The 18,903-nt window shown below is 44.3% G+C and overlaps 1 non-coding gene and 1 pseudogene across 1 annotated transcript; both read left to right on the forward strand.

The window, feature by feature from the left end:
* Positions 1 to 2,619: 2,619 nt before the first annotated feature.
* On the forward strand, positions 2,620 to 12,427 carry LOC136489657 (heat shock cognate 70 kDa protein 2-like; annotated as a pseudogene).
* LOC136490497 (small nucleolar RNA F1/F2/snoR5a) lies at positions 10,748 to 10,881 on the forward strand. The gene has a single exon (XR_010767775.1). It is a non-coding gene; the product is annotated as a small nucleolar RNA F1/F2/snoR5a (small nucleolar RNA).
* Positions 12,428 to 18,903: the final 6,476 nt, after the last annotated feature.

The raw sequence follows: 18,903 nt of genomic DNA on the forward strand, positions 1-18,903 counted from the left end.
CATCTGACCTAGGGCTTCGAGAGGAAATTCTATCAGAAGCTCACGATTCCAAGTACTGTATTCACCCTGGAGGTTCAAAAATGTATCAAGACTTGAAGAAACACTTTTGGTGGAAAGGCATGAAGACGGACATTGCAGGACTTGTGGCACGATGTGACACCTGTAATAGAGTCAAGGCTGAACACCAAAGGCCTGTAGGTTTGCTAAAGCCTCTTAACGTTCCCGAGTGGAAATGGGAGAGCATATCCATGGATTTCATAGTTGGATTGCCCCGATCACAGAGAGGCAATGATTCCATTTGGGTGATTGTAGATCGTTTGACTAAGGTTGCTCACTTTGTACCCGTTAAGACCAAGACCAATGCCGAAAAATTAGCAGATCTATATGTTGAGCATATTCTCAGACTACATGGAGCTCCCTCTAGTATTGTATCTGATCGTGGTCCTCAGTTTGTGTCTAGATTCTGGGAAGCTCTGCACAAGTCCATCGGAACCAAACTTGATTTCAGTACTGCTTATCACCCACAGACAGATGGACAGACAAAACGAGTAAATCAGATTTTAGAAGACATGCTTCGTGCTAGTGTACTGAATTATGGCTCTGATTGGGAGAAATGCCTACCCTATGCAGAGTTCTCTTACAACAACAGCTACCAAGCCAATATCAAGATGTCTCCGTTTGAAGCTCTGTATGGCAGACCTTGTAAGACACTTTTGATGTGGTCCCAACCGGGTGAAAGATCGTTCTTTGATTCCGCTAAGATTCAAGATGCAGAAGAAGGAGTTGCTCAAGTAAAGGAGAATATGAGAATTGCTCAAAGTTGATACAAGAGCTATGCTGACAAAAGGAGAAGAGAACTTGAGTTCAATGTGGGAGACTTCGTCTATCTCAAGGTATCCCCGCTACGTGGAACTGTCAGATTCCATGTGAAAGGAAAGCTAGCCCCTAGATTTGTTGGGCCATACAAGATCCATAAAAGGATTGGAAAACTCGCTTACAAACTTGAGCTACCTGAGGAATTGGTGGGTGTACATCCCGTGTTTCATGTATCTCAGCTACGCAAGTGCTTGAGAGTGCCCGATGAAGTAGTTCCAACTGATACACTCGACATTCAAGATACACTTGAGTATAAAGAACATCCTATCAGAATTCTAGACAGAGATACCAAAGAGACCCGAAGCAAAACTATTCCTATGTGCGAGATCTAATGGAGCAATCACACAGAGAGAGAAGCAACATGGGAGAAAGAGTCTAATCTCCGGCTACAATATCCTTATCTCTTCGAAGGGTACGTTACGCTTTAATCTCGGGGACGAGATTCTGTTAAGGGGGTAGGACTGTAACAACCCAAAAATCCACACACCAAAAATCACAACTATAAAATTTTTGGTATTACCCCATGCAATTTTGAGTGACATTTGTAGGAGCTAACCCTAAGTATTGCATTAGTTGTAACCCAACTAAACAATTTCATGAGCATGGCATGTCATTTGTTTAGTTATGTTCATTTAAATACTGACAAATATAATGTATCATACTGTGTTAACTCAAATGGTGATTTGGATTTCTATTTGCTTTATGTAATGCCTAACAACTCATTTAAAGAAATAAACCATAAAGAAATTATTAATCAAATCAAAGAATAAATGCTTAAAGAGAAAACTATTTCTATTTTTGTATAACAAAACTACACCTATTTTTGTTATACAAAATAGCTAAATAAAAATTCCTAATATATATAAAAGAATGTTGTGGGCCTCATATCTAAAACTCTAATGAATAAGGTACACCAATTTTGAATTCAAATTCCAAATCAATTTGAACTTAAACAAAGGAGAAGAAAAATAAAAACAGAAAAAGGAAGAGAAAAGATGAAGGCCCGCAGCTGGCTCGGCCTGCTCGGCCCACTAGCACGCAGTAGCAGCCAGCCCGCCCAGCTTGCGCGCGCAGCAGCAGCCGGCCCAACTCACGCGGCCAGCTCAGCAAGCCCGCCGGCACGCTGCTCACACCCGCACGCCTCTCCGCTTCGCTTGCTGCCACTGCCACCGGACCCCACGCGCTAGCACGCCATCATCCGACGGAAGCTGCTGCCAAGCGAGGCCCAGGTGTCATCACCCACCTCGGTCCCCCCTGCTTTTTCCAATCGTAGAATGGAGACGGGAGCGGGAGCTCCACGCAATCCGCCTTGGCCGCATGATCGCGCCATCAACCGATCAGACGCGCTCAAGGACGCCAGCTGGACCGACCAAGTCTGACAGCAGCCACGCCCACGGCGTGACCCTACACCCCCTCACGCGCGCCTGCCATGGCCATGGCCGAGCCATGACCTTGTCGCCTCCCTGTCCCCCGCCTTGCTGACCAAGGAACGCGAAATTGGTTTCGCCAACGCACCCACAGCCGTGTCACGATCCCATAGCCTAGCCTCGATGTGATCATAGCCCTCCGCGCGCCCCTTGGCCATCCCCAGCCATTCACTGCATGCCATGGCCGAGCTTCGGCTATAAAAGCCTCAGCCCCAGTTGCCCAAGCACGTCCTCGTGCCCCGCCGCCACCTGGTGGCCATCCACCACACACCCGAGCTAAGAGAGAGAGAGGGGATAGAGGAAGAAGAAGGAACGAATGAGGAGCAAGGAAGAGGAGGATCAGAGCCACCCGCATGCTGCCGAAGCCGTCGGAGCCGAAGACGACGCCGTCGTCTTTGCGGGTCGGCACTGCACTGCTTCATCTCTACATGGCCATGACCCGCCACCGCACCACCATCCTATCGTCTTCGACACCAGTGGTGAGCCCCTCACTGCTGAGACTCCTCCTAGCCCCATGGACGCCATAGCAGAGCACGCGCATGTTGCGCTCACATTGCCGCCGTCATGGCGCGGACACCACTGGTGCACCCGACCACCTCGCCGGACTAGGACATAGTCGTAGCACCACCGTGATGCCCAGAGAGTAGCCACATAGACCGAGACTCCATTAGCCGGCCTTGAGCACAGGACCTCGGCCAGAGCTCCACCATGCACCACCACCGCTCGTGGACTCCGCCAGGCCTTTTGGTCACCGTCGTCACTTTACCCTATCGCCCGCTAGCCGTCTAGATGGGAACGGGGCACCAGGACCCCTAGGACAGCCCCTAGCTGCCCCGTCGGCGGGCATCGCCATGACCAAGCCACCGACCACCGTGGCCAACATTCTGGAAAGCCCTAGCCACCACCTAGACCCCACCACCGTGTTCGTCGAAGCCTGGTGAAGCATTCCCCCACCTTAATTGGACGCCAGCGCCTACGGCAAGGCTCACCGACGAGGCACGCCACCGGTGGGAGCACGCCGGGAGCGAAGCAGGGGATTTCCCCTTGCCGGCCGCACGCGCCTGCACCCACCAGGCTAGATGGAAGAAGGGTGGACTCGGTCCACCGAAGACCAGCCAACGGTCCATGGACCATGAACACAGGTTCACCGTGAGCCACACGGTGTGGGCCGAGCTGTGGACGAAACCCAGCGGAGGCCCAAGGTCGTGACGTGGCTGTGTCACAGCATGCCATATGGCGGGCTGAGCCCGGCCCAAGTCCAGCCCTGTCCAAGCCCACCAAAGCCCAGTCGAGGCCCAATCCGGTTGACCGTTGACCGGTCAACATTGACCGTTGACCAGGACCCACATGTCAGCAACACAGAGCTGCTGGACCCACTTATCAGTGGGTGACGTCACGCTGGACCCGCACGTCAGAAGCCGACACAGCCGAGGTGACGTCATGATGATGTCACGGAGATGTCAGCAGCCCTGGCCCCACACGTTAGTGACCCTGACTCGTTGACCGTTAACTCGCTCGTTGACTTGACGTTGACTCTGACCGGACCCACATGTCAGTGACCCAAGAGCCTCTAGCCCCACCTGTCGGAAACGGTGACGTTGATGACGTCATGCTGATGTCATGCTGATGTCAGCATGCCATGTGGACCAGTCACAGTGTGACACGTGTCAGCCCAAGATTAATTCAACATTTTCCATTTTCAGAAATAGATTTAATTTTTAGAAATTCATAACTAATTCATACGACCTCAGAAAAATATGAAACCAGGACCAAAATTCATCTAAAATTGAGCTCTACGCAATGAACCCATGTTTGAGTGCATTTGGCTCTTTTGAAGTTTCATTGCTTCTTTGTGCTATTCTATAGACGTCGCTTATGCGACTATAATGCGATCGTTTGTAGACTCAGAGGAGAATCAGACGGACGAGGATCGTGAGTACTGTGAGGAGTACGGAGACGACTACACTGAAGGTGCCACATCCCACCCAATCTTGTAGCACCTATTACGCATGGCTAAAGTAGAAATGCTAGTGCTTTTACTTTATTGTTATGATCACACTATGATAGGACTTGCATGGTAGTATGCTTTCTTGATGGCCTTTACCTTGACACAACTTTACCCCTGCTCACCCTGCTGTTAGGCTAGTCACACACTTGCTGGTATAATTCATTGCTTATTACTTCTACTACGCTTGTACTACATTGATGCGTGGTGGAAACTGGTGTTATCTGGACTATGGGAGAGTGCTGCGTGTGTGACTTGGGTGCGTGGAGGGTGAGGGTTGTGTCGACCAAGTTGGAGTATACGACGAGCCTGGGGCAAGTCTTGCCGTGGGGTGCTACCTGGGCACCCCTGGAAGGGATACCTGTGGTGGGTAAAAGGTATATGAGGTGGCCCTGGGTGTGAACCTGTGATGGGAGGAGCCCAGGGTGGAGGTGCTGTGGTGGCACGGTAAATGGAAACCCTGATGAAGACATTCTGGCTTGGTCATCCCTAAGGACTTACTAGTACTCAGATTCACCGGGAAGCCTTACGTACCACTAGCCCTATATGGTGCGGGACGGCCGGAATACTGGGTAGGATATTGCCACTACTGCTAGGTTGATAGCGGACAGTGTGAGGGAGGTACGGGGCGCGAAGGATTCCCCCCACACCCTTCCGAGACTTCATGGATACCTTGTGGACCCGGCTCATGACTCACAGTTTCAGCCACCTCAGACTAGACTTGGGGTGTACCAGGGCGGAATGGTAGGGTGGCATTATCCTAGGCTAGCAAGCGGCCGGAATCAGCCCAGTTGACGACGGTCAGCAAGGAAGGCGGATCTTGTGGTTATGTAAAACCTCTGCAGAGTGTTTGGTTGATCGATCGATACATATGCTGACTTGTCGGCTATGGACCTTTCCTGGGTTTCGCTTAAACTAGATAGTGAGATGAGTCCTCTTCTCCCCTTGGGAGTGAGTGTTCGGTCATAGCCAGGGGCTACGGGCCTTGAGACAGTGCCGAGAGGGAGTTGGCCTGTCGACTGAGCGATGGTATGGTGATGGTGTGGAGATGGTGGTATATCGATCCCAGGATCGAAACCTGGCTCTGGACGGAAATGGGGTGAAATGTGTGTGGGATTGGTGTTAGAACTTGACCAACTGTTATTATATACTCGATATGCTAATACCTAGGAAACCCCAGCCTTATAGTTTTCTTTTGATTATATCCAACTTGCATCCAATTTCCACAAAGCAATGCTCATACGGTGGGAGTGGCCAGTACAAATCGTACTGATAAATTTTGACACACAGGTTCTGCTGAGGAGTATAGCTCCGAGGAGTTTGACGGTTGGGGGGTTCGTTCCTATGCTCAAGTTTGGCGATCTTATCTTCAAGCTGTTCTGAATGAATGCTACTTTTGATTCCGCCAATGCGGCGATGTAATAATTTATGTAATTCTGCACTATTTGTACTCTGATATTATCGTTGTATGGATGTGATATGCGGCTGGAATTTGGGTAATATGATCTATAACGGTCTTATTACACTTCGACTCTATGGATTTCCGTTCGCGGAAATCAGGTCGTTTCAGCCAGAAGCGCAGAACGCCGGCAGCAGCAGTTGGCCAGCCAGCTAGAACTGCAGAACGTAGGCACCGCTGTCCGCGCTGGCTTCTTTTCCAGGAATGAAATGGGCAGAATCACAGCCAGGACGAGATCGCCAGATTGCGCCTCGCGAGTTCGTGAGGCAGACCATAGATGAAGAAAGAGCGGCGTGGCAGCGGCTGTTGGGGATTGGGATCGTGACTTCACAACGCACCCATCGGACTTAGCGGGAGGCAGGCAAAGCATCGTGTCTTTTTTTCTTTTTCTTTTTACATTATATAATGTATTACTCGTGTTGGCTGGACCGCAGAATATGCCGGTGCATACCCGGCATAACCTGTAGAACCGCCACTGCTTGGCACTGCATCTGCTCATGCTCTGGTCTGCTTTGTTTTTGCTGTGATCTACTTCCTCTTTGCTCTGTTCACGTATATACGATGCACAACTTACAAAAGCTTACGGAACAGACAGAACACAAAACAGGCAACCGGAGCTCAAAAACTCGTGAAAACGGACAACACAAAAGAAAGGAGCTGGCAAACCAGCCTGCCCCAGTTGGGTGACCCGTCTGCCTGGTGCTCGGAGCATCCTGGCCGGCTGGAGCACTTGGGAGGCTGGCTGGACAGTGAAGAACCAGCCTGGTCGGTCTGCTCGGCTTAGGTCCCCGAAATTCTTCCCAAAATCCCGAAGTTGGATCAAACGGCCTCTAAAAATTCCCACAATTTACAGAGATGATTCTTAGGCGTATTAGATGATATCCCCAAAGAATCAAACCCCACAAACTCCGGAAATGAAACAGATCTGAATATGCATAGGGAAGTGGGGTTTTCTCAGGAAAACCTCCCAAGGGTGAAAAATTGTGCTTGTGGTAAATCTACCCGATTCATTTGGCAGGGATGTTCATTTGATGTCCTTAGCACAAATTCAACACAACAAAACAACCTCAAAACCTTAGGAACTTAAGATCGAGCAAAACGGTGAAGAGGGGGGCAGAGAGAAGGGGAAAGCCAAATCATATTAGAACAAAGACTCAGATCTCAGAGGACATGATTGCTTTATTTCCGAGATCTACCAGGTCTGGATCTTACAAAGGACAACTTGCAGAAAACTTAAACACAGATACAGTATTAACCTCTCGCACTGTGGATCTCAATAGCATTAGAACTAGACAACTACATACTGAGGAAACCTAGAGAATGACAACAGGAAAGATGTGCAGATTAGGAGCAGTCATACTCTTATTTATAGAGCTATTGCACAATCCCTAAATCAAAAGGACTATCTCCTAAATCATTTTTATATTAATGGAAATCAAACAACAATTTGTTTTTTTTTAACTTAGTAGCTTATTTAAAACATTAATTTTAAAAAACAAAGGGAGTAAACCTCCTAGTAGGTCACACAACGAATCATACTAAGCACATGGTAGGTCGAAGTTGCAGCCATTATCATTGTTCTTAGAGTACGCACCAAAGGTAGCCAGTACTAAACTCCAAGGTCATACCAATCGGGCTGCTCAGGAGCATTTGTTATGACCAACTTGCAGCCCTTTCATTGTCATATATATTTTTTTGGTAATATAAGATGTTGGTAATTAAGAATATGTTGAGGACACACTAATTTAGTTCATTTTCTGAACTAACTAGCTTATTCAAAATGTTATCTGAAAAAAGAGGTCATGGCAATCAGACTACTCAGCAGCATTTTGTTACGACCAACTTGCTGCCCTTTCATTGTCATATATATAGTACAAAATCAAACAACATTTAATGCACAAACCCAATCTACTTTAAAACTCAACTGATTTCTTTAATCACCAGTATAATAGATACATACTAGTGCTAAACTCCAAAGAGGTCACACCAATCCGACACAGCATTTGATTTCTTTGTGCCTTTTAGAAGTGCATTATTGTTTGGTCATCTCGTCCAGTTTAAGACTAAGTATATGTAGGCCAATCATATGGCAAACCAGCAGAAGAAGACGTTTGTTATTGTACTGGTGAAGCTCTTGCCGTATTGTCTGGGTGTAGCGGGTGGAGAAAATTGTCTTGTCGTTGAAAGCAAAGCTGGTGATATAAATAAATAACTCTAAAGTAGAGTTGGTGGCAGTGCACCAGCGTTGTACGTATACCCATTGACCGCATGGTGCAATCAGAGCAAACCTGATCAGTAAAAAATGTTACCAAGAAATTTAATTGCGCCTCATGCCGCCGGCTCTCGCTGATAGGAGCTTTTGCATATATATTGCCACAACTGGCCGAGTTGATGATGGATTAGTAGCACTAGTTTACAGGAGGTATACCTTGCGCTTGAGATTTCTTATTTCGTGTGTCGACCTGAGTCCAAGGCCACAGAGAGCTCAAGAGAGGTATACGTTGCGCATGAGATTTCTTTTTTCCTGTGTAAGCCAGAGTCCAGGGCCATTGCTCTGCTTTCTTTCTGCTGTGATCTACTTCCTCTTTGATCTGTTCATATATACATGATGCACAGCTTTTCCCATGCTTCAAAGTATTATTAAGCAGGCAGGTTGTCTTCCGTTTTCATTCCATCCCAGAAAGCAGAGGGCCTGTATGTATATATTGGTGTTGTGCGTACGAAAAGGCAGAGGATATGGTGCTGCTGCGGAGATAGGAAAAGCAGAGGACAACCCCATAATAATCGACATGATATCGTGTTTTGGGCATCGACATCAAGAATGATTTGCCTGATTTCAGGAACGTCGATCAGGATCAGCCTACCATGTCTGCTCGCTTTCTGTTATTGTTGTACTACAAAAGATTTCATCACTACATGTTCAGTTCATTATAAAATCCAGGACCACAGGTCCATTACTTGAACAAATATACATAGGCCCATTACTTAAAAAAAATTGTTATGCAGTGAAGAAATATACACATGCCCAAGACTACAAGAGCATCGCCAGGCTTTCCCGCACCTTGGTCTCCGGTTAACATGATTTGGCAGTATGTCATCGGGAGGCTTTCATCGACAGCCTGCGTGTCACCAGGAATGATCGATAGCCGGAGTAAAGCAATGGAGCAAACAGAGTATGTGTATTGTGTGCTAGATACTGGTGAGCATCATCTACCGATCGGATCTGACTCCTACTGGCCACTGCAAGCTAGCACCATGCGGCTCTGCCATAAGCAAGGATCCCTGCATGCAACAACTAATTATTACACTATCAATGCAAAAATAAAGATACTTGAAAATACTAGAGTGCATAGTAAGGGGTACAACGTAAAGCAGTACGACTGCACATGTAGGTGCACTGAACATGTAGGTTAGCCAAAAGTAATACTAATTACCTCAATATCAAAAGTCATTTATTTCTGATAATATGGCCTTGCGACGCAAGAGCGAGTTTCTTATCCTGCAAACTAATTTTGGCGCCGAATGATCACACGGTTACTCCGTTACACCCTGATGCTGCTGTCGAATGGAGCATTCCTGAACACATCATACAACATCGTTCCACAAACGAAGGAGTAACAGCATCACACGGTTACTCAGTTAATTACTTCCTGAATCCTAATGCTGCTGTCGAGTACGTGGAGCATTCCTGAACACATTATACAACATCGTTCAGCAACCAAAGGAGTATCTACCGCCTAGCAAGGGTTGACCAAGTGGAGCAACTTGCCTCTGCCACTCTCTACCTAGGAGGACTTGATTCCTTTGAGCAAACAGTTTCTGTGAGCTGCGGTCTTCCAAGGTAGGCCACGATATATATACAAAGGAGCCTAGGCCCATAAGCAAGAACCCGAGCATGATGGCCCGGATTTTTTTTTCAAGCTGTGCGAAAAAGCTGAGCCTGCGTGAGCTGTGGTGGCGTCGTCCATCCCCAGTTGCCCTCCACCTCACTGCTGTTAACATTTTGCAGATCGATCTTGTCCGTTACATTTTCATTAGCATGCAAAGAAAGCAAAGTAGCAAGGGGATATGGTGCTTGCAAGGGTCGAAAAAGCGGAAGGACAAATATGAAGCTTTTCTTTAAAAGTCCTTACATAGATGATTTTTTCATCAATTCAAACATCAATTAATAAAAATACAAAAGTTTCCTCTTTTGAGACATTGGTTTGACCAGCTTTTCCATCCGCCACTCGCAACCTCCTTCCTCTCCCCTGTTTTCGCTCTTCCGACCCGCCACCGTCGCTCCTCACAAAATCCCTACCCGCCGCCGCCCCTCTGTCTCGCTGTCCTCCCGTCAGGTAGCAAGCAGGGATGACCGGCAAGGGCGAGGACCCGGCTATTATCGGGATCGACCTCGGCACCACCAACTCGTGTTTCCGCGTCTGGCAGCACGACCACGTCGAGATCATCGCCAGCCACTAGGGCAACCGCACCACCCCGTCCTACGCCGCCTTCACAGACTCCGAGCACCTCATCCGTGATGGGGCCAAGAACCAAGTCGCCATGAACCCCATCAACACGGGTAGCATTGAGAACCGTCTTCGGTGAGCTGACCCAGACCCCCTCTCCGGCAGTCCGGCCGCCTTCGTTGTACTGAACTTCTGATGGTCCCTGCTCTGCTGCTTGTTGGGTTAGATTAGATCTAGCAATTTTGGCTCCTGTTCTAGCACAGCCTGTATTGATTTTTGTCGTACGCCAGTGCAAAGTTCTTGATTTCTCAAGGGATCCCTGCGATGTCGTTTATCACTTTGAGTACCTTCGACGGATCTGTTGCTGGTTGCTAGTTATTTCGCTCAGAGCTACTGGATCTACGCACCAGCTTAGTTCAGTTGACTGCTGTTGGGTTGGTTGACTTCAGGTTGACTCTTGTTTCTCTTATGTGTCAACTTAATTGGTAGCAGAAAGGATATTATTGTTTTATTATACTTCGATTGCCACACAATTTGCCTGCATGTGCCCTGTCACTCATTTGGAATATGGCAAGAAATATGGCATATAGCTAGGAGGAACGGATCTTGTGACATTGGTTGCTCCTTAATTAGCCTCCAGTTACTCATTTATAGCAGTTTACATGCCAACATTATCCTTTTAGGTTTGTGTAAACCTATCCTGGTGCTTTATTTTGTTGGTTCTAGACTAGAATTACGATACATCAGCTATCTGCAGTTGATCTAATCATTGGTCTGCTGTATGCTCATTCAAGTGTGTGTCGTTCAAGCTATTGCCTTTAGTTGTGAGCTTAACATTATCATTAGTTCTTGAATGACAAGTTTGTAGTCCACATGATTTAAATGAATGTTACCCCCTACCATTTGTAGAATAGTTATCCACTTCTGAATGTATTATACTTTTAATAGACAGTTACTAGTCCTTGTATTAGCATTATATGTGATTTTACTTCCCTGTAGGAAGCCTATACTGATTTGTATTGGTGATTTTCTTTATTAGATTAGAAACATATCATTTATGTGTACAAAAATTATACTGCAACTACTGACACATAATATCCTTTCTACAGATGCCAAGCATCTCGATGGTAGGAGATTTACGGATGCTTCTGTACAGACTACGTACAGGGCGACTTTAAGCTCTGGCTCTTCAAGGTTATTTAGGGGCCTGGTGACAAACCCACGATTGTTGTTAAGTACAAGGGCGAGGAGAAGCAGTTCGCTGCTGAAGAGATATCTCCTCTATGGTTCTCAACTTCTCATCAAGATGAGGGAGATTGCTGAAGCTTACGTTGCTGACACTATCAAGAACGCAGTTGTCACCGTTCCTGCTACTTCAATGACTCCCAGAGGCACGCCATGACGCCACCAAGGATGCTGGGGTAATTGCTGATATAAATGTTATGCATTTTATCAATGAGCTGACCGCTGCTGCTATTGCATATGGTCTTGACAAGAAGGCTACCAGCGTTGGTGAGAAGAATGTTCTTATATTTGACCTTGGAGGAGGTACTTTTCATGTCTCTCTTCTCACCATTGAGGAGGGTATCTTTGAGGTCAAGGCCACAGTTGGTGACACTCACCTTGGTGGTGAGCTATATCCTGTTGCCTATGATGCTGCTGTCCAGGCTGCCATCTTGAGTGGTGAGGGCTATGAGAAGGTTCTGGACTTCCTGCTGTTGAATGTTACTCCACTTTCTCTTGGTCTGGACACGGCTGGAGGTGTCATGACCTTTCTGATCCCGAGGTACACTACCATGCCCAGCAAGAAGGAGCAGGTATTCTCCACCTATTCAGACAAGACGACTGGCCAGAAGAACAAGATCACTATCACAAACGACAAGGGCAGGCTGAGCAAGGAGATTGAAAAGAGGGTACATGATACTGAGAAGTACAAGTCTAAAGTTGAGCACAAGAAGAAGGTCGAGTCCAAGAACGCTCTGGAGAACTAAGCGTGTGTTTTTTTGCGACTATGTTATGCGTGTTTATTAGGTGCCAACTAAGCAAAACTATAATGTGGCATTAGAATTACGGAGAGAGATGAGAAAATTGTTTCTTAGATAAGAAATTATATCAACATGAGAACTAAAATACGAAGACATGTGATAGATAGATGATAGGACGGAGAAAACAAGTGGGTAGACAAAAAATATTTCGACAAAACTATCCATTAAATATAGTTTTATGTACAGTTTCTGTATAGCTTCTGGATTCAAACTGTCCTTAATAACTCCGTTTCTTAGTAGTCTATACACTAGTACTAAACTCCTAAGAGGCCGGGTCACCCTAATTCGACTCAGTGTTTTACGGTGCATGTTGCACGAGATGGTTCATGCACTTCTGCTCGGGTCGTCCGTGACTTGGTTCTACTTTGTGCTCTTTTGTTTCGTCAAATAATCCAGTTTTAGACTTATTTACTATATATATGCACATGCATCATATTTAATGCAAGCCTCCAAAACTAGAACTTGTTTAGTATTGGTCACGACACTACTCTTGTCGTGTCGTTAGGGTAGCAAGCTGGCGGAGTTGTTTTGTCCTTGAAAACTGCGAAATTCTAAGAGTTGTTGGTGGGCCACTGTCTCCCTAAGCATGTACCCGTTGATAGGCGCGCTTATAGGCCAGCCGGTATAGAGAATTGTATATTACTTGAGCCAAAACGTAAATATTCTTTAGAGAGACTATATGCAAGGTCATTACTTTTTCCGGCTGTGCAATAATGCAAGCATGTATATATATATATATATATATATATATATATATATATATATATATATATATATATATATATATATATATATAGAACTACTATCCTGTAGCTGGCTAAAGAATAACTTATTCTGTAGCCACTTTGAGTTACGATAATTACTATGTTATTTTACGAGATTATAGTAACTCCTTACTAAGTGGTTTAATATAACGTTATGGTAAATATCCCCATGTGTTATAGTAACCCAACTATCGTAAATATGTATTTATATTATGGTAAATTAGTATATAAAATTATAGTAAATGGAGGTGGCTACAGAATAACTTATTTTGTAGCCGGCTACTGAATAGCCTCTCTCTCTCTCTCTATATATATATATATATATATATATATATATATATATATATATATATATATATATATATATATATATATATGGCAACGTATCTCACGCTTGTGTCCGGCCGGCGGCTAACTTTGGAGGCCTTCAGAACTCCCAACGGGGTTCGATTCTCATTACAAGAAGGTGTCACTAATGTAAGTAAAATCTAATGATAAATGCTATTAGAATTATCTCGAGAGAACAAACAAGTTTCACCTACATAATAAGCTGATTGTAATCAAAGCACTAAAAGCTGCGTGATGGTAGATCCTAGGCTCACGTGCCAGCAATGATAAGTAATCATTGTTAGCTTCAGCACTAGTGGCGGATTTAGGATGAAAATCTAGGAGGGCTTAAGTTCACACGGGGACAAAGGCATCAAGCTCTGCTCAACGCTCCAGCATCGTCTTCAACCTCAGCTCAACGCTCAAGCTCCTCCTTTCCATCCTCCAATGGCAGAAAAAATTTAGGGGGGGCTGAGGGAGGGCTCCGCACCACTCAAGAAACCGGCACTACTGGAAACCACGGTACACTACTGGAAATCGGCACTTTGCCGAGTGTATTTTATCGGGCACTCGGCAAAGACGGTCTTTGCTGAGTGCCAAATAAAATACACTCGGCAAAAAAAAAACACTCGACAAAGACGGCTTTGCCGAGTGTTTTTTTCAGCACTCGGCAAAGATGTATTTTGCCGAGTGCCATTTTTCGGCACTCGGCAAAATGCGTCTTTGCCGAGTGCCTTTTTTTTTGGCACTCGGCAAATATGTATTTTGCCGAGTGCCATTAAAATGCACTCGGCAAAATGCGTCTTTGCCGAGTGCCTTTTTCTGGCACTCGGCAAAGATGTATTTTGCCGAGTGCCATGTTTTGGCACTCGGCAAAGAGGCATTTTGCCGTGTGTATTTTTTTTGCCCTCGGCAAATCATTTTTTCAAAGCAATTTTTGTGGCCCTAAATGAATTCAAATGAAAAACTTTTCAACTACAAAGTTGTATAACTTCTCAAGATTTACAAAGTTTATTTTGGTCATTTCTTCATTTGACAAAGCGACAATAACGTTGTTCATAGAATCTACATCTCTCATATTAGTTTCATGAAAGTAGAAGAGAGATATATAAGATTTGTGAACAATGTTACTACCACTATATCGGATGAACAAATGACCAAAATAAACTTTGTAGATCTTGAGAAGTTCTGAAATTTTGTAGTTGGCAACATTTTGATTTGAAATCATCTTGTCATGCAAAAATGACGTTTGAATTTGAAAATTTTAAAATTTGAATTTTTCAAAAGACCTCGGATGGAAAAAACTTCCTAAATGAAAATTGTAGATCTCCAAAAGTTATGAAACTATGTAGTTGACAACTTTTTGATTTGAAATCATCTTATCATGCAAAACTACGTTTGAATCTCTGAAATTTGAAATTCGAATTTTTCAAACGACCTCGGATGGAAAAACTTCCTAAATGAAAATTGTAGATCTCGAAAAGTTATGAAACTTTGTAGTGGACCACTTTTTGATTTGAATTCGTTTAGGGCCTCAAACAAGCAATTTACTCTCGGTTTAGTATAATATATAAGGATAGATTACGGAATCTAGACACAAGTGACAGTGTAGTGCCGTGGTAGAGCAGCAGACACGCGAGGGAGAGGTCGTGAGTTTGAATCCCACCGGCCGCGTTAGCCGCGAATTTTGCGCAAAAAATGTAGCGACTTCGATGGAGACGGGCGGGCGCTGGCCGGTGGCGGTCTCCCCCGAAAAAAAATTGCTATTATTTTTGTTTTTTTCGCATTTTTATTTTGCCGAGTGTAAATCTTTGCCAAGTGCTTTTCCGGCACTCGACAAAAACTTTGCCGAGTGCTCAACAAAAAGCACTCGGCAAAGGCTTCTTTACCGATTAATTTTTTGCCGAGTGCCCTTTGCCGAGTGCGGCACACGGCAAAGTGCTGGTTTCCAGTAGTGGTAGGGGGGCTCGGCTCGAGACCCCCAGCCCCGGTGGCAGATCGCCTATTCTTGCGTAGCGCTCACCTCAACTTATTGCAGAGCTCTTTGTGGAACGAAAGAGAGCGCGGTAAGGAGAATGCGTGACGGGACGATCCAAGCCCAGCAGGAATCCAGTCCTTGTATAGGAAATGGAGTTGAGGAGTACCAAGTAGCAACTTGGCTGACACAAGTCCATAGTATATGTTTGTCGTTCATCGATGTATTACAATAACATGCCGCATACTTAAGTTTTCAGTAAACTATTCTAAAAAAAAAAATTCAGTAAATTAACAGACGGAGCCCCGGAATTACCGCAAAGTAATAAAGCTGCCCTGCTGGGGTCACATGCACACACATGCAGTATGTGTCGTCTTCGTCCAGCGCTTCCGTGTCGTGTGCACGGTGATCTACTGCTATTGTTTTTAGGGTTAAGTCCAATTTACATCCTTCAACTTGCAGCAAAGTTCGGATTTCAACCTCAAACTTCAAAACCGGATAACTTTGGCCCTCCAACTCTAAAAAAAGTTCAACTTTCAACCTTCTGGGCGGTTTTACAGGTGAACAGTAACTTTTGATATTTTCGAGAGCGCCGAAATTTTATATTATTTTTTTGAGCATCTTAACGTCCTCAAATGAAAAAACTCAAAACTACAAAGTTGTAGATCTCATCGAGGTCTACAATTTACATATAAAAATTATCTTCATACGACATCGTATTGAAGGGTTTTCTATTTTTTGAAATTTGAGTCTCATCACGCGATAAAATATGGTGCTGAAATTTTATATTATTTTTTTGAGCATCTTAACGTCCTCAAATGAAAAAACTCAAAACTACAAAGTTGTAGATCTCATCGAGGTCTACAATTTACATATAAAAATTATCTTCATCCGACATCGTATTGAAGGGTTTTATATTTTTTGAAATTTGAGTCTCATCACACGACAAAATTGTTTCACGCGTGATGAGACTCAAATTTCAAAAAATAGAAAACCTTTCAATACGATGTCGGATGAAGATAATTGTTATATGTAAATTGTAGACCTCGATGAGATCTATAACTTTGTAGTTTTGAGTTTTTTCATTTGATGACAGTAAGATGCTCGAAAAAATAATATAAAATTTCAGCACCATATTTTATCGCGTGATGAGACTCAAATTTCAAAAAATAGAAAACCCTTCAATACGATGTCGGATGAAGATAATTTTTATATGTAAATTGTAGACCTCGATGAGATCTACAACTTTGTAGTTTTGAGTTTTTTCATTTGAGGACGTTAAGATGCTCAAAAAAATAATATAAAATTTCGGCGCTCTCGAAAATATCAAAAGTTACTGTTCACCCAGAAAACCGCTTAGGAGGTTGAAAGTTGAACTTTTTCGAGAGTTGGAGGGTCAAAGTTGTCCGGTTTTGAAGTTCGAGGTTGAAATCCGAACTTTGCTGCAAGTTGGAGGGTGTAAATTGGACTTAACCCGTTTTTACTTGTGGCATCTCTCGATTTTGCTACATGCATGCGACCAGATGGTATAAAAATAAATTTTACTTACAAAGAGAACATTTTTTATTCAATCTCTTACTCTCTCCTTCACCGTCCGCTCATCACTTACTGCTCTATTATCACTCGGTCCGTCGTATCCTGCCCTTTGTCTCGTCTGTTCATGTCTCACTCGATAGATCTAGTCTTTCATTCTCAACCTTTTCACTTTGAATCTGGAGTTACAAAACATTTGTTGGCGCCACACCACTCATATCATGGATGGCTTGGTCACCGAGCACATTTACATCAGGGAAAACCCCTTTTTCGTACAAGCACCGTGCAACAAATTATGTACCGTTGCTACGCATGACGATGTTTTTTGCTAGAAGTAATAATCTAATATAATGTTTGATCGAGTAAGTGTGTACACTATTGCCAGCACGTCAGACCTGTATATATATACGTAGAAACAAACAACAAATAATGAGATTTGATCGATGAACCTGTCGCATGCCTACGTCGGTGTACTACACTGCAATAATCAGCTGTCAGTGCTTTTTTGTGCATGGCGACCGGCTGCCCTACAGACAGTCTTTCCACATCGTTGTAGATCTCGAGCTAACAGCGAGTATGCATGGTTGCGTGCTTATAGAATAAAAATATGCTACTAGTGCTTGGAAAGACGAGTCACATCATCGTACATCGACTCAACTGCTGCCGTTAACATTGCTTCTAAAGAGACTCTTAATTTGTTACCCACACTGTTGGTGGTTTCGACTTGTTGATATCCCGAATTGAAGATAGAATTTGCACGAGCGTGCACCATTGCAGAACTAAGGATCACTACCAGTTCCAAAAGCACCTTCATTGCTAGATTTAGAATCGGCAGTGCCTCATCTCGGCTGACGCCAAATTAGTCGCGTCGCGTCAAACCAGCTCCAATAACATCCTGAGCTCGTACTTCACTATGAGCAGCGATGATGAAGGACTGACGAAAGTACGTACATTAGGCAAGGACAGAAGACATGCACGTAACGATACTTGTTGGCAGGACCCCTTGAGCCCCGAATAGGTAGTGTCAGCTGTACCTAGGAGCAGGCCATATTTTGGCTCTCATGTAAGGTCTGCTTTCTTTTTCTTTCAGAACTGCCCAGGAAATGTAATCCCAAAATGGGGACTGTCCTTTTTAACTTTCCAAACATCTTCAGTGCTGCCTTTGTTTAAAATAAAAATAAAATTACAAGCTGATCTTTACCTCGCAAGTCTACACCAAATACGCACCTAATTAACCAAGATGCTTTGCTCTGCTAAACGGATGTGTGTTAGAGTATTGTTACAAATACGTCTTGTTGATTGTGCGAGCCAACGCTCATCCAATAATTAACAGAGACAGTCTGGCAAGCCAGGGTACTAGTACCATTAAATTTTGCCTTGCTGTTGAATAACGCCAACGACTTAATTAATACATTCATCCATCACTGCTCGTAGAGGTTGATGTATCAATAAAATGGGACGACCTAGATGACTCCAGCAACCAGAGATGCTTCAGAATTTTTTATAGTGCCAATTTCAAGATGTGTATTATTGTTACCCATGCGGCCAAACGTCTAGTTCACTGACGAAGAAGCCAATTAACAGAAACAAAAGTCAAGCGACGAGTCAGGACCCAACTTGAGCCCAGTTAACAGAAACGGAGCGTGAAGATGCCCCGCCAACTCAAGAACGCACACAGCCCGAAAAGCTGACCACATGATGAATACTGTATTATTTAGTGTAGTTTCATTTCTTGCTAATTGCTAATCTCATAGGCTTCCTTGATTTGCGCTGTCTTTTGCTATAACGGCTGGTCATGGGCCAAGAAGAAGACACCACGGCTAGCCACTGAACTAGATTTCCAAAAACGAAAAGAAGAAAGAGAGCACTCGTGAGGACATGGCACCTATAGATACGCCTATGAAAGTTAAAAACAAGGTGAGCTCATTCCTATATTTGCATAATGATAAAACTAAGAATTTGTTACTACCTATCGGTATTTCAAATGTGCTTAGGAACGATGATGATGATAATAGAGTATGGATATGCCATGAACAAAACTGAT

The sequence above is a fragment of the Miscanthus floridulus genome, chromosome 10 (genome assembly GCF_019320115.1).
Source record: "Miscanthus floridulus cultivar M001 chromosome 10, ASM1932011v1, whole genome shotgun sequence".
NCBI lineage: Eukaryota > Viridiplantae > Streptophyta > Magnoliopsida > Poales > Poaceae > Miscanthus > Miscanthus floridulus.